Here is a 23,978-nt window from a genome sequence, read left to right as displayed (position 1 = left end):
GGGATAACTTTTTTATATTCTCTTATATCACTTTTCTGTCATATAAAATTGAAGAGTAATAAATGGAATCAAAGAATACACTTATTATGCGTGAGAACAGAGGACTTACATATCAAACAGTGAAATAAATTTGAAGGGAAACATTTTTCAGTAGTCACTTGCTACTGGTCTGCAGATTGGAAAGTCTGGATAACAGAAGATAGATCATTGCTTTTGCAAGGTTTATTATGTGCTCTCATATTGCTTGATAGACTTGTGCATAGATTAGGAATCTTGTTGCCCTCACAGAAAGCTAAAATTGATTCAATTGAAATGGTAACGGGACTCTGTCTCATACTCCTCACTTAATGTCTTAATTGTTTCTCAAAGAATCGCATTCAAAGAAGCATAGAATATGTATGTACATAAAAAATAAGGAGTATTTTTTAATGTTGTATGCAAGGAATGTGAAAATGAGCTTATTTTTGCACATTTTTGTTGTGCTCTGTAATGTTATTTTGTTGTGTTTCACTAGAGAAAAAAAAAAAAATACACATCTAACAGAACAGTTCTGAGTAACTGTAACATAAATGCTAAAATGGAAGACTATAACAAATGACCTAAGTCTGAATAAAAAGAAATGGTCATCGCTTTCAGAGTTTGCATTTCTTTCTTTCTTTTTTTAAAAACAGTATTTTCAAGTTTAGGCTTAGAAAATGTGTTGTTATAAATAGAAGTCCATTTTTTCCTCTTTCTCTTTCTACACTCTGACAAGTATTGCTAGTATTACACATTTTAACCACCAGTAACAGCTCCAAAACTCTTCATCTTTGTAATCCTCTTTCTGACACTTAAATGAACCAAGGATTCATGATACTTCCTAGAAAATCTGTTACAGGTATCAGATAAGATGTTAAAATATGTGATGCAGTACCTGGTCAGCAAGTGAAGTACAAAGTGTTATGAAACTGCTGGACTTCCCAGAGTTCTCAAGCAGATTTTCCATCTTCTGAGGATGATAACCACAGAGGCTGCTTCAGTTTCCACACCCTACATTTGCTCATGACCACCTCTGGAAAGTGTTCTCAATTTTTTTTTTAAGTCCTGTGAAAAACTGTTCTACTGGAAATCTTTTGGAGTTAACATAGAAGAAACATTTTATGAAAAGAAGGAAATGATTTAGCCAATAAGCATTTAAATACGTAGCTGAAGGGAACAAATATGATACATGATACAAACCTAAGTGGTTTAAGCACTATGTCATGGATATTGGAATGGCAAATGGTATGCTACATCAATTCCTACACATTTATCAGACAGATATAATATTAAAAAGGACATAACACAAGTTAAAGCACCTAAAACTCATTTTATGTTGCTCACTTGAGGAAGTAGAGAATAACATTATATTTATTATTACCGAAATACATCAAACTTGCAGATACAAGAACTACAAGTAGCAAAGTGCAACCTACTTAAAGCTCACCCATATTTGAGGAGAAACTACTTGCAGGGCAGAAAAGGTAGATGAATCGTCTCGCTCATTCTGTACTTAACCTCATGTCTTAGACTGTCAAAAGTATGATAACTTTACATTACTGTTCCTGCTCATTGTAAACCATTTGAAAGTCATCAGTTCATTTTCTATAGGCGGCTAAATTAATTGTCAGATGCTATCTTGCAGACACCCCCACAGTGGATAGTCTAAAAGATGATGGAGCACTAAGCCTCAATTTTCTATTTCTAAAACAGAATGTGATTTCATTTAATCTCTATGCCATGCAGTTTTCCAAGTTATACTTACATAAGGATGGGTATCTGTGGAAGCGGCCAAAGTCTTATAATATTGAACTGGAATTAAGACAGTCACAGTCATAGTTTTATTGCAGGATTCTCAGCAGTACTGCAGAATGCAAACTAAATGGTTTTCTGATGATAAAATACTGCACATATGATTCCACAAACATGACTATTTATAAAGTAGTCTTTATAGAATCTAATAACTGATTTATTTGAAGGAGAAAACAACCGTTTACTTAAAACAAATGTTTAAATGGGAAAAGTTCAGTATTGAAGTCATAGCTGGTTATAACATAAGTTTGATGACTACAGACTTTCAGCTTGTACTATCAGTTTATTCAGGAGAATGTTATAGAACTGATTTTTATCAAACCTATTTACTGATAAATGCATAAGGAAAAAGAAATCCTCTCAAGTCTGAAAAGCAACCTGCTGCCCCATATTTACATTACTGTATGTCTTAAATTGCCTGTCTTCAGTTCCTCTGCAAGCAAAAATTGGTTGATTAAATAATGAAAGATATTGGTACAAAAAAAAGAAAGAAAAGTGGAAATTAATGCTTTGAAATGTTATATATTTACTCGGATAAAACAGACTTTACTTAATGTATATTAAAAATTTATTCCATAAACAAAGCGTGATAAGTTTGCATATATAATTGTTCTGAAATTTGTGACTATAATCCTGTATCTGATTGCTGGAATTTGTTTTTAATTATTTATAACGTCCTTGAAGTTTCAGCTTTACAGATTTCAGAGGAACACAAAAATTACTTTCATTTCAAGGTAATTCTGTAGTTTTTTAAAAAAATACCACTGGAATCAAATTGGCCATTCCACAATCATCCCTCATAAAATATGTATTAATTCTTCTTGGACTTAATGGACATCCCCTGTTTTTTTTTTCACACTAACCAAGTCAGTTCACAGGACTGACTTATTGTTCAATAGATAACGTGAACAACACTCTGACTCTTAAATGGTCTGACATTTCATTTATAAGAGAAATGTACTGTAGGTTTTCTATGAGTTTTCTTGCAACAATCTTTTGTATTCTAGAGTCTACTGGCATAATGTAATAAAAGATACATCTATCTAACCATAAACATCAGAGCACTATATTATATCCGTATTAAGCAGAACGTAGCTCTCTGACAAGCAAGTAAAGATTGAACCCACTTTTCACTACCCATTAAAACACTGTTTATCATAGAATAGCCGAAGTTGGAAAGGAAGTTAAGGGCTCAAGTTCCACCCACTCTGCCACAAGCAGGATTGCCAACCTCTAAATCAAGTACTAGATCAGGTTGCCCAAGGTCCCATTTCCCATTGAAAACATAATAGTTTTTAATGAAAAGATGCTTTAAACTACTAAGAGAATATATAGAATTACTCCCTGGACAATGTAAGCATGACAATCTACTCCTTTTAAAATGACTTTATCATTTCTTCTTTGGTGTGAAATATTCTCAGTCTACATTAATTCCCCAAGGCTGCTTCCTACTTAACTGTGACTGGAGGTGGGTTGAAGAGAATGGTAGGTATTCTGAAGATTGTCTCTTTTTCCAGTCTTACTTAAACATATACTGTCTTCCTATTTGCTACTTTCTCTACCTAGAGGAAAGAACTAGACCGATATTAAAACACCAAAACATCATTAACTGTAGCTGAGGAGTAGTAAACCCTTATCATAAGCTATTAAGTAAATTAGATAGACACATTTTGAGGACTAACTGCTGTTAAGACTAATGGGAGGAAACTGCAAGCACATTCACAACACTTAACAAGTCTGCATTGATTTTTACTTGCAAACATTTTAGTCTATATTGTTTTTAATGCACTTCAATTCTAATCCAAGTCCTTCTGAAGTTAATGGAAATATCTCCACTGACTATACTATGCTTTGCATTAAGCCATTCATATAGCTCACTAATTTGCTATATCTGACCCTAAAGGCTTGATATTCCCAGTGTTTTCCTACAAAAGAACTTGATGAAATACAAGGGGATATAAATCAGGCCTCTAAACCTAAGTTTTCTTGTTTTTCTTCACACAGGGATTTGCCATGTAAGGGCATGTGACTGTGTTTAAAACAAATGCAAAACTTAAGGAAAACATTCTCTCCTTTCTCTAAAATTATTCCTGCTAAGCCAATAGAGGCTGGTTAAGGAAAAGCACAATTTTAATCATTCTTCAGTAGAACTTAGTCAAAGGCTGGAACTGTATTTCCTAGTCCAAATTTTAGGATATTTCACATTACTGTGAATTTACTGACTTAAGCAGACATGTACAAGTTTTGCCCTGCTATAAACATGATCTATTTCTATTAGAATAGAAACCAAATTTTAAGAATTATTCTGTAAAATTCAAAAACTCTGCAAATTTTTCTTGCAATGAAAATTGGTAAAGTAAACCAAATTCCTACGGAGGGAACGATCTGCTGCTAATGGTCATGAACACATGTACACGAGGACAAGTTATTTATCATCTGATGAGAATAAACAGATTATTGTTCACTTATTATTCACATTTCTGATTTTAGTCAGGATGGAACCTAAGCTTATTCTGGCACCATAGCACTGAGGCTAAGAGTAACCTACAAAGTAGAAGAGCCAGACATCAGAATAAAATTAAGTTGCATGGAAAAATAAGGTATCTCTGGAAAAAGAAGAATAAACTATGACATGACATTGAACAGCCTATAGACAAGGATCAAAAGAGAAACCAGATAAGCACTGTCCTGAATAGCCAAAAGAAAACCCACAAAAAACAGAAGTAAAAAAGCTGTTTTAGAAAGCTGATGGATGAAGCACTGCAGTGGAAATCTTAAGGTGAATGAGAGCAAAAGGGAGATGCAACTAAGAAAGCTGAATACAATAAAAGAACAAGATAAAGAGATAAAGATCAAGGAAAAGGACAAGGAGAAATTATATCCTGAGGGACTCAGATCAAAGAAAGACGAATAAAAAGGATGACATAAAAGGAGGAAATGGATTAGGCACTGCTGACTTGGAAATATAGCAATATCTGGATGTAAAGAAATTTCAGTAAGAAATGGCAATATTTATGTTACTTGTATGCTAATTTTCCAACATGGAGTGCAACAGGAGGCTGAGGGAAGTCAGTGAATGAAAGACACTTTAGCTGGGTTGTATGTGTGGGAAAGAATTTAACGACTGAAAAGTTAAACATTAAAAATGACAGGAAAACTGCTGCAATGAGAAAACTTACTTTTGTAAAAATTCTTGAGAAAATAGAGAAAAAATAATAAAATAATCCCTTGGGCTACACAGAAAGCATTAAAGTTTTGGTTTTCTTCAGACTGTACATTTCACTAATATTCTAGAAAGCATGATTCAGCAAAATCCTATACTAGTGTCAAACATTCTTCCTGTTTTTGTACCAGGAATGAATTAAAAGCAAACAAAAGAATAAAAAACCCTCTGAATTTAACTGATGAAAGTTCACATTGAACATGCTTATATTATTAATTGATTTCCCCAGTAGTCTTTAAGTTCAGACTGGGTGGCATGTTTTATGTTTAGGGCATGTCTTGTGTTGGAGGTCAGGTTTTTAATATCATTTTGTGGCTCAATTCAATATTCAGTTTGTCCGCTTTGTTGTGTAAATTTCTGCTTAAAGCACTATATGTTGATACTGTTAAAAAATATATAAATGTTGCTTGTGATATATAATGCACAGAATTCCTCTGTAAATGTCTCTTTTGCTAGAGGTGTTGAAAATGTGGCCCAGTTTGTCAAAAACACAGCTGCTTTCCTTGCGGTTCCAGAATGCTCATAACAAGTAGATTTTTTTATGAATTTGTGAGAACACCCTGAGGAAAACAGCTGCGTTATTACAGAACTCATGAAATCTCAGACGAGTCTGAACTGTTGTATTTTTAAAGGACTTCTACTTTAAAGCCTTTCTATTTTCAAGGAATACAGCTTGATTTGATTTTAAAAATACATATTTTAGGTGAATATACAATGGTGACTATTTTAAGTTGACTGGCACAAACTGCTAACACTGAAAAACTTTGATTGTTGCTATCGCCTTTTCAAATGGAGACAACACATACCAACACAGTGGTGGCAGGATTTTCTATTAAGCACTCAACAGCTAAACTGGGAATGAAGTGATCCAAGAAACTGTATAGAAAGGTAGATTAACTAATCTGTATGTACACAGCTATGTCAACAAATCCAAGCTTACTTCATAGCTGAAGTACTCCCCCCTTACTGAGCGTTTTCTATGAGGATTCTCAAAGCCAGTGTTTATAAAGCACCGGTAGGTTCTTTAGTGGAAAAAAACTCTTTGGAAATGCAAAGTAGCATTTGCAGCAAGAAATTATTTCAACTAAATATTGAACTGAATGGTAGTTGGCTTTCACAGATAGACTATTATTCGTCAAAGTTTATGTCTCTGTCTATAAATCCAGAAAATCTCTATGGGCACAAGACAAAGAATGATGAAATATAGTGCAATCACTTCTTCCTAAATATGTCCTAAAATATATCTATGGGCTAGGAAGAAGATAAAAAGTAGACAAGATATAAATAATGCTATTTTATTTATATACAACCTATTTAATTAATTTACAGGCAGCAGAATTAAATGGCCGTAGGTGCCTCTGTCATGGCAGACATTAAACTTACTCAAGAACAATGATCCTGGATTTGATCATTAAAATTGAGTCAACCATAAATCAACTTCCACTGTTACAAAGTCTGGCATCATACAGTAGTGTTGTGCAGAGGTGTTAATTTAATCAGTCTGATACTGAAACTTGGCTCCAAGCAGCATGTATTTGGCAGACACATTTTATAGCTAATGCAGGTGAAAGTTCTCTAAGCTAAATTGCTACTACAAGCTACTGTATTTCACAACCTATTTTCTTTAGCTTGTTTTTTTCCATCCAGCCACCCATAATTTAGTAAATATAACTTTGCAAACTGTTTTCAGCTCCTTATGCCTTTGTACTGAGAAAAAATCTAGAGTGCAAAATACTTAGAAAAGTTTTAAATAGAAGAATTCATTGGAGGAAACACACTGGGGAAGTTCCTAGGAAACACTGGATGTTTCCTAGAGAGGAGATTCCAGAAGGAAACTAAATTTTGGAAGAGACTCCAGGGAATGGAGATGCTGGGGGAACACAGATAAAGGAGCATGGGATGCAGTGGGACCCCTTGACTCCGCAACAGGTTTTGAGCCCCTCTCTGCGACATCCAGAGATCCCCAAGAGACCAGGGGAGAGTCTCCCCCAGCCCTGGAGCTATACACAACATGAATACAACACGACTACAGGCTCTAGTGTAATCTCCCAGACTTGTCCTCAGCCACGCAACTGTTGCCACAGAATAGGGAAGCAATTTATAACATTGATAATAGCTGCGATTTATGTGCCTTAGTATCAATGTACAGTTAGACTCCATGCTGCCATTTGGTCTTGAAACACAATGGCTATAGAAATCTCATTTACATTCTGTAAAGTGATAATAATTTAACTTGAAAACACAGGTCAGACATAGCACAGAGCACATGCACAATAAGTTGGAGTCCTACAGCAAATGCAATTTAAACAGTCAAGACAGACAGTGGAAATACTAACCCAAACTTTTGAAGGAATGTAATTGATGTTATGTAGCAGGACAACAGCAGACTACAGAGCAGGGACAGTCAGCTAATAAACTCAGGCCTAGTAAAAGCATAGCTTCTAAGACTTTGTTACTTCCTATTACACCAGTCCTATTGCACAGCATAAAGAAGTAAGAGAACATGAATTTTTTTGCTTAGGTCTCCTGAGTCCTAGCTCAGTACAGCTTTTTAAATTTCACTGCTTCTGTTCAGTGGCTACATATAGATTAAAAAAGCTTTAAGACTCAATTACATGGAATTACCTCCAGAGGTGTTAATCATGTCTAGAGTTTTATATATATATATATATATATTTTTTTTTTTTTTTTGACAGAGCTTTTGTAAGGATAAATTATCTGAGGTGGTTGCATTTAACCAGAATTCTAATCAAGCAAACATTTTAAATGAAGGAAATGCTGCCTCATTTGCTTAAAGACGTAATTCAGTACAAGCTGAATACTGTCAAGTTGTGTATCACAAGGTTAACAGTGCTACTTATGACAAAAAACCTACCCAGAGGAGGGCTGAAAGATGACTCCCCTCGCTTTCTTGTGCCATGGCAGCAAACTGATAAACCAGTGGCTGAATGTCAGAAAGGAGAAGAAAACAGTGACCTGAGAGAGAGAGAGAAGTTACTTTAGTATACTGTAGGAAATTCTGTAATACTCAGTAAAGAAAACAGGGTAATTCCGTGTTCCTCATGAAAATACAAGTCAAATTTTTAGGAATATAGGCAATTTGGGGAATTTTAGAAGTCAAGAGCAGATACAGTTCAAAATCAGAATCAGATCAAAATTCATCATTTGCCTTTGGAAGCAAACAAAAAACTCATGTTGACTATGGGCTGAGATTGAACCTTTCAGGTTTTTAGCATTAGTATTGCATTTTAGGATTAGAAATGACTGATATTCCAAGATACTGATTAAATCCCTGGCTGTATCATTTTCTGTCTTTATCTGTGGATCCATGATTATGAACAGTTCACATTTATGACCAGAAATCCAAAAGTAAAGTAACTGGGGATCAGCAAGCATTCAAACACACATCTACAATAAATTTACAACTATACAGCACTGAGATTCATGTAATAAATCTTCAGTGCTTTTAAATACCTTCTTACTCTGTGAGGGCATGGAATTCAATTTTAAGTTCTAACACTGAATTTCTCATAAATAAATATGTTTCATATATGAGTAAATTTTGTGAATCTGTATATGCCTTTGAATTTGATCACCTGCATTCACAATAACAGCGAAAATTCTCCCTCTCGCTTTATTGAAAAATCACAGGATGTTTGCAAAGGCTCAGTTAAGATTTCACTTGTGATGGGCACATTCAGAAAGCTGCACAGATACTGAAACACATGCAAATAAAATATAGACAATTCACAAAACTTTTTTTGGTAGGAGAAATGATGGATTAATTGAGCTGTATTCCATGTGTGCTTCTTATTACTGGATTTTTGAAAACCTTGAAATTTCATTTTTCAGGCACATTCTAGTTTAACTGCCCTCAGTGTGGAGAATTGTTTCCTTTTAACTTTGGCAAACTGGGCATTAATGGTTTAATTATGCAGTCAGCTTAGTTTTTCAATATTTTGATTGTAACATAGATTTACATTAGTTTCATTCTTCAACATTTTTATTTTGTACTCATTATTTATTGAATACTTCTAAATATTCAATTCAGTTGTGCTCTGATTCCTCACTGTTCTTGTAACAATTGCAGCAGCAGTTCTACTTTGTATTTATTGTGTTTCATTAAATAGTCAATTAGGTGACCTCTCCACTAAGGGGAATTTCCAGGTTTGGCAAATTATATATTAAATACATAAAGCTGTTTATTTAGCATAATATCTATATAAAAATATATATGTATAAACACACATATATAAATATCTATATAAAAATATATAGATACACATTGTGTGTATAGATATACACACACACAGTGAAAGCCTTCTGCTTTCCATGACATACACAGCTATAGGGATTTCATAATATGAAATTTAATGTAGAGTTTTATAGTAGTAGACTTTATCAGTTATTCAGTCCACTTCTGGTGAACAGTGTCAGTTATCAGACAGGAATAAAACAGACACGAGACTGAAAGTCAGGATGTGAAATCTGTGGAGTGTTCAAATGCAGAATGAAAGCACTCGGTACATAGCTAGCTGGCCTGGGCAGTTTGCCCACTGTAAACATCTGGAAGGTAACCAAGTGGCCTGCCTGCCTGGTTTCCATCATAAACATTAAATGATTCAACATATTCCAGTAGGAAATTTGCCCTTTGACTTTTCTATATGTAGAAATCAAATGGAAGGATTTGGTAGATGCTCTATTACCTGTTTTCTGCACAATATCACCACAGCACTGAATATCTACTGCTGTTCTTTTTTTTCTGTTTTGTTCTTAGATTCTTTCCATGCACCTACATCAGCAATTACTGAGTCTGGTAAAGTTGAAATAGAAATTGAAAACAAGTTACTAAAAAAGAAACAGGAGGGTAAGAATTTTCTTATTTGTCTGCTTTCATAGCAGTTTTTCCAGCCTAAGAGAAAAAGTTAAATAAATAAATATATAAATAAAAGCCAAATAAACCACACCCTCCTAAATAATAGGATTGTAAATTTATGTTCATATAAAGCTTTTTTATCCCCATGATGCATCAAAATCAAAATAAAAAGCTAAGCTGTCCTTTAGAGAAATTCACAAATAACTGACAAAGGTAATAACTAAATAGTTATGTTTTATGTGCTATCATTTGAATTGCCATAAAGCTTCTGAATTAAGAGCTAATTAATATGAATGAGGGCTGCACTGTTGCTATAGGGATAGAAATGGCATAAATCTATTAAATAAAAACCAGCATGACTTGCACCTCTTGATGCCATTCTAGCAGCCTGCCTAGCTCAGCTACAGGCAAAACAAGAGTGTAGAATTAATTTATACAATGAAATTTATCTCTGGAACTAGGGTCACATTTAATTCCTAGTGTAGTTAGAGGACTGTTTAGGGACCTCAGTGGGATTCCCACTTGCAAGTCAGGCTCTAAGTCACCTAGGCCTTTATTTTTTGTACAGATCTGCAATCACACATCAGGTACAAGAAAAGATGGGAAGGAAAAAATATTGCACAAAGAAAAAAAAAACAAACAAAAAAACATTTGGAACCTACTACCTTTTTTTTTTTTTTTTTTTTTTTTTTTTACATCTATATATTTCCGTTGTGTTTCTCTGCTTAGTTACAGACTATTATTCTCATTTTCAAAAACAAGAAGTAAACTGCCAGACCTGCAAAGTGATTACTGCAGGTAAACATATAAGCCGGTATCAAGAGAACTGCTGGTTTTAAGCAGATTTCATACACCCTAAAGGCTAATTATATTCATAAACCTTGGTTAGGACAGAGAAATGGGCCTTGATATTTTAGTGAAATCTGTCTTGTTCTTAGCTTACACAGATTCCACTTAAACTTTTTTTATTCATGATAGATATAATGCCACATTCTGTTGAGTATGCTGTTGATTTTAAAAAATAAGGACCTATTAACAGTGAATCAAATACACTATAATCAATTAAAATTTTATTTACATGTTATTTTTTTCAGAAAACAAATTAGAACTAATTGCTGTTCAAAAGTGTTTATGATGCATGATAAAATAGTGTAACAAGCAATAATAAAAATAGTGAAGGCAAATGGATTACTTCAAAGATACACCTCACCCCTGTTTACCTCAGTCCATTCTCAATCCCTTGCCTGACTGCTGTTCAGAAAAACTTCCAGCTATAAACAAAGCAGGAGGAGGCTGGGTCAGTTATTCCCTTCTAACAGCTTTCAGAGGTTAGTAAGTAGGGACAGTATTTTCTCCTTTTGCTCATGTAAGCCTGCAATCCCACTTGTGATACAAAAGCAAGAAGTTGCCTGAAATAAATTTGCCAACTTTATTTTAATTAGAAGAGTGGTAGTGACAAAAGGAATTAACGTGCTTCAGCCAAAGAATCTCATAAGAACACTCAGTCCACACAGTGATCAGAAGTGCAAATTCACACGAAACCAATAATTCTTTCATTTCCTACGCTATTTTTAGTTCTTAAGAATTCACTGCATTTAGATTTCCTGCAGATTGTTATTTTCCTTTTGTTCAGTATAAGTACTTGATACAACAGTACAGTCATTTGCAGACATTATCACGAGTATGGAATTTTCCTTAGCTTTACATAAACACATCATTCTAAACAATGACTCCATGGTATAAGAGAGGTCAGGGAGGGCTTTTCATAGCTCCTCATCAAAGTTGTCACCTGATATTTGCAGAAAAAGTCTTAAAGATGATGCAGTTACAGAAACACAAAGTCCATCAACCAAGAAAACGAAATCTTGACAAGAATCTAGTCAGTATGCTCTTAATAAAAGATAGGGACAAAGTAATAAGCTAATCAGTACATTGCTTGATTTAGTAATACAGGAGACAGGAAGTTTCAGGAAACTCTTAAGAACAAGGAGATGAATGGGATAGAAGCCCAAAACTGAAATGCTTCAAGCTTTGTATTTGAAGAATGAGAGCATCCAAAGGAAATCCACTCTGCTTCCAAGTGTGTCTCTGTTAAGACTCGAGGGGAAGCCTGATGCTGCCCAAAACAATATTTCATTGTAATTCTTTTCAGGCTATCATAATTTATGGGAAGGACTATATGGCAAGTTCAGGGTCAGAAATCAGAAGAATACATGAGTTACCGTCCCAGATTGTGCCCTTGCTGGCCTTAATTTAACATGGCCCAGTCACATTCTCTCAAGCACTTAACTTTTAACCATCCACCTTAAAAGATACAGCAATTAGTGATTAAAAAAAGAAAAAAAGAGAGAAAGGCTACATTCCTGAAACATCTGGAGGAGAGGCCTCCACTCAAGGATATTTGCAGACAGTGGGATGCCTCAAATAAGACAGAAACAAAAAAAATGTGGCTTTGATTTATGTAAAAATAAGCTTTTTAACAAAACAAACTGTATGACAAAATCTTTCATACAAGGAATCATAACATTTCTTCTAACATAAAAGTGTGTTTCTCAAGCCTCGTATGTGAAGAATAGTAATAATTTTTCATATTCATTTTCTGTAACTTATGAAGCAAAGAAGAGCTATATCTAAGAACAGGAAGAAGCTTAGGTAGTGCATTAAATTTAATTCTCCTCACACGTAGAATATATTTTTCACTTGTCTAAAGTAGACATAGAGTTTTGGACTTCCACACTTCCGTGTGTGAGCGCAAAATATTGAACCATTTTCTACTTATTATCTTCTTATGCTTTATTTTGCATTTTGTGTTATAGTATTCTCATAATTTTCCTTGATAAGTTTCAATTTGGTATTCTTCTCCTTTGTTACTTCTATTTCCTCTTGGTGGTAGTCTAAATTCTTTCCAATTTTTATTATCTTTTTGGTAGGAGAGTGCCCAAACTCTGTGAAATGGTTCGGGTAAGATATCATGCAATTGAAGATATGCACTGTTGTTCATCACTTAAAATTAAGCAGTGAATGATTCTACCTGATTTCTTCTCTGGATAATAAACTAACCTGGCTCAGAAATCAATTTGGATATTGTGGTATAGTTATCCTCAGTTTATAAACAGAGCAAGAATCTGCATAATATAGCCTTGGCTATGTTCAGAAAATTTTGTATTGATGCAGAAGTTGAGAAAGAAAGGCTTAAGTTAACTGGCTTTGTTCTTTGGGTCATCTATCATCTAGAAGAGAAATTCTAAAAGCATTGTTTCTAGATTTTTTTTTTTCATTGGCTTTAAAATGAGAATATTAAATATTTAATTCTACTTTTCAAATAACAGAATTACTTAGAACAAGCAAGATTAAACTGACTTCATTTACAGCCTTCATTTTCTGCAGATAAAAGTCAAAGCATTTTATAACCATTTCTTGTTTGAATAATCTGAATACTTTCTAGGCTTTGTCCACATAAAGCTTGGATCTTAAAAGGGAAAAAATTGCTCTTGTGTATACTGTGCTGAATCTCAATAACAGTTTCTCAGAGCACTAGAGATGTGGGGTTTTATTGTAGCTGTCCTTTGGGGTTGCAAATTGTTAACATCTGCCTTTTTTCTATTTTTTTTTTTTTTATTTTAACAATAGTCTGCTCTCTAGATATTCTGTTAATGACTGTAATTTTCTACTCAGCTGCTATCTGTCAAGGTAGTTTAAAGGTCACTTTTTGCTATGTAATAGAGAACCTCATGTAGAAAGTGGACACAAGTTCTTCACAGTAAACAGAGCTCATACCTGGATTTGCTTTGTGTTTGAAAACAGGGAGTTTAACAGACCTAGGCCACACTGATCTTTCTACTTCATTGCTTGATCTTTGGTTATACTCTTTTCTATACATGTTTTTTTTTTGGTTTGGTTTGGGTTTTTTTTTTTTGTTTTTTTCCTAACAGCAGATTGCTACTTATTTTTGTTTAACCCCTGCTTCATTCACATTTCTTACTCATCTGTATAATTAGTAGCACGAGCAAACCCTAGGTACCATGCATTTCAAGTGCTCTTCTGCTTGTTTTCTTGAGATTTTAAGCTAATTAAAAATGTCAGTGGATGCATGAAACCTTTTCATTATTACCTGCAAATGCTATGCCATAAAGAACATTAAAGACCTTGTCTATTTATAGCTTTATTTAATATGTGCTGAATTTAGCTTTTCAGTAGTGACTAAATGCATGTTTGGCCATTTGCTTTGGAAATACCATTCCCCCTACCCTAGATATTCATTAGTAAGACTTAAATCAGAAAGATTGTGTTCCCCCAGTAGCTAAAATCAAAGAAAGATAATGAGAAAATATTTAACATCTTTTAGTGAAAAGGCAGCCATACATGAGGGAATTGATATTTGGCTCTTGGAATCATGACGCTATCTTTATTCGTGAAGTAAAAAACTATACACCAAATCACAGACTTGCTGAGTTTGGAAGGGACCTCTGCAAGACATCTGATCCACCCTGTCCTAATCAAGCAGTGTCACCTAGACCAAGTTGCTCAGCACCTTTTCCAGTCAGGTCTTGAATATCTTCAGTGATAGAGACTACACAACCTCTTGACAACGTTTCCCAGATCTCTCTGATAGCAAAAAAAAAAAAAATAATTTTAATGTTAGAATAGAATTTCCTGTACTTCAATACATTATTTCCAATTACATATTAAGGTAAATCATAGTTATTAATAAATCAGGCTGTAAAATACAGAAGTTGAGAGTCCAGTGAAGTTTACTGTGCAAAACTTAGTCCTCTTAGCCTTATCAGTTTGAGTTTAAATTAATCAGGTGTTCCTTGCTCTTCAGTAGAGCTCACCTGCTCCCATTGTGCAGGGACTGAGCTGTTAGAGGAATGCATCTTATAGATGAAAGACATGAAAAATAAGCAAGCATAGTATTTTGTGGGATGTTTTGTTTTATTTGTTTCTTTGTTTTTAAAGTAAGGTCTCAACTTGCCACTTCCCTAAGGGTGGTTTATAGCTATGAGTTCTGTCTGGAAAAGCTGAGGCCTTCTAACTTGTCTTCACCACTTTGACTTACCATCTGTGTCAATTCTGCTAATTTATGTGATGAAGTTTATCAGTTGGTTTGTCTAGGCCCCCCTTTTAAGAGACAAAGGAGGTACCCACCTGTATATTCTGTCTGTTTACAGAAGGAAGGTAATGATATTAGAAAGTTATGTCAGGTAGATAAATCATATAAGAAGCTTCTTTTTGCTCCTGGTTTTCCACTCAGGCCTGCAGATCCCAGTAAGATAAGCGCATAAATGCCACAGATCATTAGGTTCCCTTGAGTGCGTAGGAGTGAAGAGCATGGGAACCTAGCAGAACTTAGTGCAGGGTACCACCAGTCTAACAGATGCCACAGTTTGTGCAAAGAATCTTCACAAACTGAATAACTGAGTAGTTAAGAGAGAGACTTTTAACTTGACAGAATATTTAAGGACTTTTGTGTTTAAAAACACATTTAATAAGTGTACATAGATGTGGATGAAGATATATTTCATAATTCAAAAAATATTCTTCTGTTATGAAAATTATCCTCTGAATGCAAGTGGTTTGTGCACTGTAGCCATCTGAGGCAAGATACTACCTGACAGCAGAACTGCCAAAAGAGAAACATCAGCTTATATCTGTTTGGAAATTCACTATCATGATAAGGCACCAAACAGATCTTTCAGTGTAACTGACAAAAACAGTATATAGAATCCTTTTCTCAGCTGTTGACTGGAGATGATGAATAGTAATAGATTTTGCGTATTGAAACTAATAAATGCAGGCGCTGGTGCTCTGGGACTATAATGAATTCCATGAAATTGCTCACTTGTTAGCCGAATGGCATTAATGAATGACCTTCCCAACTCAAATTCAGAAATTCACAGATCAGACAGGTCATCTCTAACTGCCATCACCTATTCATATGTATATTCTACATCACACTTAAAATTGGGGCTGTTGTCTCCATATTAAGAGAAAATCAACAACATAATTATTTCCAAGAATACTTGTCTTGAGAATGACAGAATTGTTTGCATATTAACAAGCATTTGAATATTAATTGCCATAGCAGTTGTGATCTGCAAAACCCACCCAGTGGAGATTTGCACACCGAGTTTTGTGCCATGCACTGTTCCCAGTAAAAATATCAGCTTTCAAATGCAGACTTTTACTAGCTAGTTTGAGGAAGACATAACACACTGAAGTTTTATTTTGGATATACAATCTCAACTAGCCCTTAGTAAAAGAGAGCTTTTAATTTACTCTTTTTTTTAGTGAGTCATATAATTTAAAGAATAACTAACGTGGCCTGAACTTCACCATATTATTTTGTACCATTGACAAGATAGAGGTAAAAGTGTTAAAAATAAGGCAATAAAAAAGCATAGCTATAAACTATCATTTTTCTGAGTAGCAAAAAGCAGTGCAATATTAACAATTTTGATAAAATCTGAACAGGTGTAGGAGATAAAGTCCAAAACATGATGGTATCGTTTAAAAAGTCATAGTGCAAAAGCAGATTAAAAGCAGATGTTTGTAGGTGAAATAACCTTTCATACCAAGAAGCTATTAGGTTACTGAATAAAGCTGAATTTATCATCGCCCTGAACTCTGCAGAAGTTTCATTGGCATGGGAATTGCCTGTTGTTTATTGATATTTAACCTGAGAATGATGTACACTTTGTAAAGCATTAACCCAACTTCTTTAGTCTATGTACAGAAATAATAACTGATGGAAACAACTAGAAACAAATATAGGCCATACTTGAGAGATTTCAGACCTACATAATGGATTAGATTATATGAAGTATGTAGTGGCCTTCAGCCTCCTGCCTTTAGTCATATGAAACAGCCTACTAAATCTGAGAACCCTTAAAGCATGAGCCTTGCTCACCATCTATACAACTGTATTTATTCTAAGAGGTATCACAGAAATGGGGTATATGAGATTTACTTTTGAAAACTTGAAGTTTTTAATGTTATTTTTTTCTTCATTGTGAATTCAATGATTATGTATTAAAAATTACATATCAAAGCCACAGTAAAACATCAACAGATTAAACCCCAAGTTTGGCAATGGAGTATCTTCATACTGTTATTAAGTGTTCAGTATACTGTGGCTGGTTAGTACCTATAGTGAATTAATCTACTGGAGAGAATTATTACAGATTTCAGAATAACCCACATTTTGACAAAATATTTGGATCATATATTCATCCTCCAATAAAATAGAGTCAGTGATATTTATCTATATATATATATAGCTCTATCGATGAAGAATGATATATTTAGCTCTTACTTTGTTGTACCTTCAACTTAATTGCTACACTGCTCAGCTGTATTATGATACTTATCACTGACTAGGCAATCTTGCTAGTATGCATTATACAAGCACAGAATGAAAAGTCACTTCTCACTGGGCTTTTGCAACCAAAGATATTGCTGACTGGGTCCTAGAACTGGTCTTACCTTTCTTCCTTTGTCCACTGTCTATGTGTGGGTGTTTTCCAGTGGTCTTTGTCTTCCTCCCAGTGACCACATAATTCATCCTGTTAAGTATAAAAATCACATTAGCCTTAAAAGGTGGACCTGTAAAGCAGCTAAAAACTTTCTGCTTGCTGCCCATGCTGTGCAGCTCATGTGTACAGATAAGAAATACAGCAAGTCCTCTTAAGTTCCAATTCCAATTATTCTTGAATCTCTGAATTATATTTAAGTCGGTTAGACATCACTCACACAATCTTAAGGTTTACATTAGACTTAAGTACGAAAAGAGATGGGCAACCAGTACAGCTTGTGGAATACTGAAACTGGGAAAAAACCAAAACCTGTAGTTTTACTTTTTCCTAAATTCTCAAAATAATTATCCCAACTTTTGATAGAAACTGGGTGAATGCACTGAATTAAACATATCCAATATATATGTTCTGTTTTACTTTAAACAGTCACTAAGATCTAGTATTTCTCTTTTAGCCATTTTACACAGAAGTGGTCAATATAAAGCCTTTTAACAAATACTGACTACTACTAAGAGGTTTTCCTTTATGTTATCACCCTTAAACTATTAACAGAAGACAGCTATTTTCCTGTGCCCACAGTTCTATACTGAGGCTTAATTTTGTTCTGCCTAAAGCAGATTTGACAATAACAATTGTCATCTGCACATTTATCGCTTAGTTTTGAGTTGAATTACAATTACTTTCTTTCAATGTCAAAGTGACTGTGCTGGAACTACTAAGTATTGACAGCTGGTGACAAAATCAAAATGTACAGAATGGGATGTGGAAATTCAGGGTTTTTTTTGTTCGTTTGTTGTTTTTTTTTTTTTTTTTGCAGCACTTTGCAGTAACAGTGAAAAGGAACGGGAAAAGTGCAAGCAGGCGCTCACACTGCGATGTGAATGCCTGTGGAAGTTTTTCATTTTTCTGGAGTCTTATTTGCATTGGTATTTATAGATGAAAAGATTATCTTGTATACAAACTGCATATTCATGGAAATTACACTCTATTTTCCTTTGGCTAAAGAAGTCAGCCACAGAGAGCTTTCCTAACAGAAAATAAATCAGTGACTTCCCACCTTATCTTAGAACAACTTCATACAAACAAAACCTGCTCACTGTCCCAGGTCATGTTTTTCTATTAAATAATATTTTCTTATCCAGGTCAAAGCATAGTCTAGTTAAAATAGGAGAAGTTTTCCATATTTTCCTGCACAACAATTTAAGTATGAAGCATAACCCAAACTACAGTCTTAAGAAAGACCATCTCCCAAGTGGTATGCTTAAAAATAAACATTGTTTTTCTAATAGAATCTGCCAGAACCCTGCTGATCTATCAAGCTTACGAAAATACCTGACATCAGCTGCCTATTATAGAAATTCTTCTGTAGTCTGGTAAAAAAAAAAAAAAAAAAAAAAAAAAAAAAGTCGTCTCCCTTAGTTCTATTTACAAGCAAAGGAATCTTTTTATTTATTTTTTAATTTCTAAATCATCCCATGTTTTCTGTCATTCTCAGAGAACTTCCCCTTTCAGTCTCAGTTCAGTTGCAATTTTCCTCAGAGAGCTGAAATGCTTATTCTCCTTTTAGTGCCCTGTTGGCAGCTTCCCTGCCCTATCCCACCTCTAAACACTATTGGTGTTGTCCCCATCCCTGCACCTGTTCTTATTACAATCTCTTAACCGTTCCAGATGGGGAGGTAAGTTACTAACTGTAATTTCATCCATTTGTTATGTGCATTAAGACAACATTTCCTAATGGGAGGCAAGATCACTACACAGAGCCCAGTATTCTGCTTGTACTGCAACCTGTGGCTAATCTTCAGCATTACTTTTACTGATTATGGCATGCTGCTGATTCATGCACTGCATCAAATAAAAGTTGGTTTTCTTTCAGCCTGATTGTTTCTGTGGAAAGGCAAAAAGGTTTCCAGAAACCAGGGATTAAAAAACACATCTAGCATTTTTTTTCTAAATAAAATGAAAAACCTCAGCTTTGTAAAAATGTATAAAGAAGCAAAAAACCTAACTGTTAACCAGTACTGGTCTAACAGCCAGAAAGCTTTTGTTCTTTCTGTGTCCAGGGATATGCTGTCTACTTTGCTACGTCTTCTAGAAAATATCTGTATATACTCCATTTAAAATAATGGAACAAAAGAAGTATCCTCATGGTTGATTTTCATGTTACAAAGTCTCTACTGCCAAAGCACTGTAACATCAAACTGCCTAAATTCCTGTGCCACCAGTAAATGAAGCTTAAAAGTAGCTAAGCAACATGTGAACTCACCCACCATCTTTTTTGGGAAGGAAAAGGCAATGCCTTAAAACCCCAGGCACCCTTCAGTCACCCTACCAGCTCTAGATTTTAACTCTTCAATGGTACAGATCATTTTTATAACTGTTTCATTACTGAATCAAAAATGTTATTTATAGTGCAATCTCAAAGCACAGCAAATACACCGAGCTAAGTATTGCCATCATTACAGGATGGAAACAAAACTCACATACAAGATCAACCAATTTTGTCTTTGAAAATGGTGTGATTTTTTTTTTTCTTTTCATTTATCATTGCTGAGTACGAAGTAGCCCAAATGTCAAGAAACAAATGGAACAATGAAGAAGAGCAAAGAAGAACAGTCTGGTTTGAGGGTTACAGTCACACTTCAACAGTTTCTTCTGAAATTATGATCTCAAGAAACCTCAAAAACGAAAAAATAAGGATAAAAATAAAATTGAATTATCACAAACCTGGCAATTATAACCACTAAAAAAAAAATTAGTGGAATTAAAATTATCTATCACAAAGCCTTATTTCTAAGCTTTTTACCAAGAGCTTTTATTATTTTTTTTTCCAAGAAATTCAAGGAAATTATTATTTTAGAGTCCACTTAATGTTACTTCTTTAGCCCTTGTCTGTTGATGTTGAACCAAACTAAACACAGATTTCACTCTGACCCTACGTGAATTTCTAGAGTTTCTTTTCTATGGAAATCATAATCCTAATGTTTACTTTTTCAATTCTGGTTTGCAGTGCAAACAAATACATGGTGTACAACTGAGAGGAGAAGGATGGCAGGAATATTTACAGAGATTGTGAAAGAGCACTAAACTAGAACTGCCTCTAAGCAGAATGAGAGACACAAGCATTTGAGTCACATACTTCACTCATTGAGCAATGCAGAGTTAACAGAAATTGGACTGCTTCATCTGGGAAACAAAAGGAATGTTTTTAAAAATATATTCAAAAATATTATCACATTTTAATTTCAAAAAAATAGTAATTAAGATTCAAACTGAAATAATAAATGCAGCCATAAATATACAGATACCATTCCAGAAGAGAACTATAAAAGTACAGATTAGCATAAAAAGCCAGACAGGAAAAAAAAAAAAAAAGGACTCTGTAATGTGTTGAGGCCCAACTAATAGACTTTCATACTTAAAAGCTTAACCCTTGAAGTTTACTGTGCATTTCCCCTCTTTTAGGACAGCCAGTAGATAACCTGCCAGTCAAATTATGCAGAGATTGTTTCTTCCTATGGACATGATCATTTCTAGGAGACTGAAATTGTTCTGAGCCAGCCCTTTTGCTTGCAATTCAGTAACAGCAGGCAACGGGCACAGATTGTCCCTGTAAAAGATTTACTTTAGGACTAGAAAGAGAATAACAATCTGTAGTGTCATAATATGTTTGGCAGATTCTCACTGTTACAGGCTATGCTCGTTCCTAGGAGAGAAATGAAGCAAGTGCAAAGGAGCATGACTATATTTTGCAGTACTAAACAAATGATTCAGATAACAAATCACTGTCAAACACTTCCACATTTTTTTTTTTCTTCCTTCCATGAGCATCCCTACAAGACCATGAAATTCTCAAAAATATCAGACTCTGTGTAGACTTAAAATATATTCTTTGGCTCACCTGAAATTCTACATTTCCAGCTCTAGAAAGACTGAATGTATGTATAGACTTTCTTTGCTGTTTGTTTTTAAATGAAATGTTAGGAAGCAAATAACAACATTTATTGAAAATTAAGGATTTTCTCTAAAAAGAACGTCAGTGGAAATTTAACAGAAACAAGAATCCTTTCAGATAAATCTCACTAAAATTTTAAGACCACATATTTTGAACTTTTAAAAAACATCAAAGGAAGCAGACAGAACTCTGATTTTCTGCAAATGTTTAGGCAATTAGCACAGCATTGCCCATTGGAGTAAAGCAATAAACACGAAAATAGAATTCCTGATTTCTCCTATACAGTCTATTACTCAGGCAGGTAATTGTGGCTCCCTGCACCTCTGCCACTCATTATCTACCTTGCTGATTAAGGCTGAGATCATCTGTACAAGAGCTGCCTTTCATCAGATGTATATATAAAATCCAGCACAACAAGGTGACAGTCTCTAGCAGAATTAGGAGGACTTCTGTTATAAATAAACATTTGATAATACAGAGAAAATATATAAAGGATAAGAATTTCTCCATCTCTTCATTTACCCAAGAATTAAATATGTAAATAAAGAAAAAGAATTCTTCTCACCATACGAGTACAGATATATGTACATTGTATTACAGCTCAAAAATTATCCTCTGATGGTGAATTTCATGTACAATAATAATATCCAATCTTATGACAATTACTTGTTGTAACTACCTTTTTTCAAAATAATTTCATATGCACATATGACTGACTATATTCATGACTATATGGTATAATATCTTCAGAGAAAAATATATCCAGTCATTTCACTCATTACCCAATCAATTGTTAAAATAAATTATTCATGAAGAGAATTAGTATCTTTGACCATTGGAAGAAAGATACATAACTACCTTGAATAATTAGTAGCTACAATTACAAATATGAAGGAAATAGAAAATGGTGTGACTGCACTATGAAATCTCACAAGAATTAAACTGTTCAGAAAAAAATGCGTGCATTTAATTTCCTCACAGTGATGATGGCATGATTATTTACGGGACTGTAACATTTTATTCTTTACAGACAATTTCTAATTCCAGTACACCTTTAGTCCAGAGAAACACATCAATAACTGGAGATCATTTTTACTTTACCAGTCAGAGTCCAAACAAAACAGCCAGTCTCTTAGAGAACCCACTCTGGGAAAAGCTATTCTGAGTGCATGGGCAGAAACTCACGTGATTCATCGCTTCAATACATAATCAGTGTTCTCTGAGCATAAAATAGCTATGCATCCCACTGGAGAGGCAATACATATGAAACATAAACTTACTACTTTTTCTCATGGCTGTGTTTACCAATTGTAATTCCTCAATTATCTCTTTTTTCTTTTCGAATGTTATACTTTAAGTACATTCCTTGATTTCCCAGTTGTTTGAATTTCTGCTACTTTGGAAATACACAAATGTGCAAAGATGCATGTTTGCTCTTTTTGTTAAATAAGAACTTGAAAATCTTTCTGTAGTCAGGTAGTGTTTACATAAAATTGCTCTTCTTATTTTCCTTTTAGATTCCACGAAACTGCTTCATCCCACACACTGCTCAGCAGATCAAAGCTCAGTTTCCATATTTGGAAGCTTCTGATGCTTTTGACTTACTTCCTGAAGAAGCAATAAACTTGGAGAGCCATGTTCTTGTTCCTAATTATATAAGACTTTTACTGCAGGATGTGGCAAGAATATTTTCCTTACTGCAGAGGTAGTATGAATTTTATTCAGGATATGGTATGTAGATATGGCATCCTTGTTTAAATTACACATAAACACTTAATAAAGGTGTTCTAAAATATACAATAAAATGGAAACATGTTTTCATCCAAGACCTAACTTGTCTGTAGAAAATTAAGTAAGACTTTAACTTTTTACTGTTGTCTTTTATAAGTTGCTTTAGAAATGCTAGAAGAAAATAATACTCTGTTGTACCGTCTTGCATTTTACTGCTTTTGTCCTCTGAAAGAAATTGCAGGAACACACGTGAGAAATTATTAACGTAGAAGTTACACTAAAATTCTCATTTCTTGCCACGTTACAACAGCAATAACCAATTCTTGCGGAACAAGAATTACTTGGCTTCCAACAAACAGCTCTGCTTCACTTTCACTGTTAATTCTGCAAAAAGATGAGTGATGCAGACTGCCAAAAGTCAAACATTACTACCCAATATGATTGTCTTATTTTTAGATGCCTACCAGTGAGTGAACAAAGACTCCAAAACTGCCCTATTCCAACACTAATCAAAAGGCAAATTCTGCAATGCTTGAATATGTTGAAACAGGTAATGGACTTTCTTGGGGCTTACCTCAAACACCATGCTTACTAAAGAAAAAGTCACATTGCTGGTTTATTCTCCCTTTTGCTAGCTGTCTGAAATTATAACTAAGCTTAGTTTCTTTTGCAAAGCTGCCTGAAATATTACAATGCTAAAGTCATAACCTCCTTTGTAGCTTGTGGGGCTGGGTGGCAAATGCAAGCTTAAAATCTGCCAGTCCAAAGGTGCTGAACCATGAATGCCAATGGAAGTCTCTTGCTTTCTGAATGTCATCAGCATTAGAAGTT

At 34.3% G+C, this 23,978-nt stretch overlaps 1 long non-coding RNA gene across 2 annotated transcripts in view; it reads right to left on the bottom strand.

Moving 5' to 3' along the window:
• LOC107318008 overlaps nucleotides 1-23,978 on the bottom strand; it is a 111,692-nt gene that overhangs the window by 18,284 nt on the left and 69,430 nt on the right. Inside the window, exons 3-5 of one of the 2 annotated variants that reach the window (XR_004308413.1) lie at nucleotides 17,415-17,494; nucleotides 7,929-8,029; nucleotides 914-1,830 (exon numbers count right to left, since the gene is read on the bottom strand). This is a non-coding gene — a long non-coding RNA (uncharacterized LOC107318008). Of the gene's footprint in view, nucleotides 1-913; nucleotides 1,831-7,928; nucleotides 8,030-13,193; nucleotides 14,535-17,414; nucleotides 17,495-23,978 lie in introns of those variants that run through there. The other variant, XR_001557104.2, reaches the window with a different exon arrangement.

The sequence above is a fragment of the Coturnix japonica genome, chromosome 9 (assembly GCF_001577835.2).
Source record: "Coturnix japonica isolate 7356 chromosome 9, Coturnix japonica 2.1, whole genome shotgun sequence".
NCBI lineage: Eukaryota > Metazoa > Chordata > Aves > Galliformes > Phasianidae > Coturnix > Coturnix japonica.
This window is presented reverse-complemented; position numbering and strand designations above follow the sequence as displayed.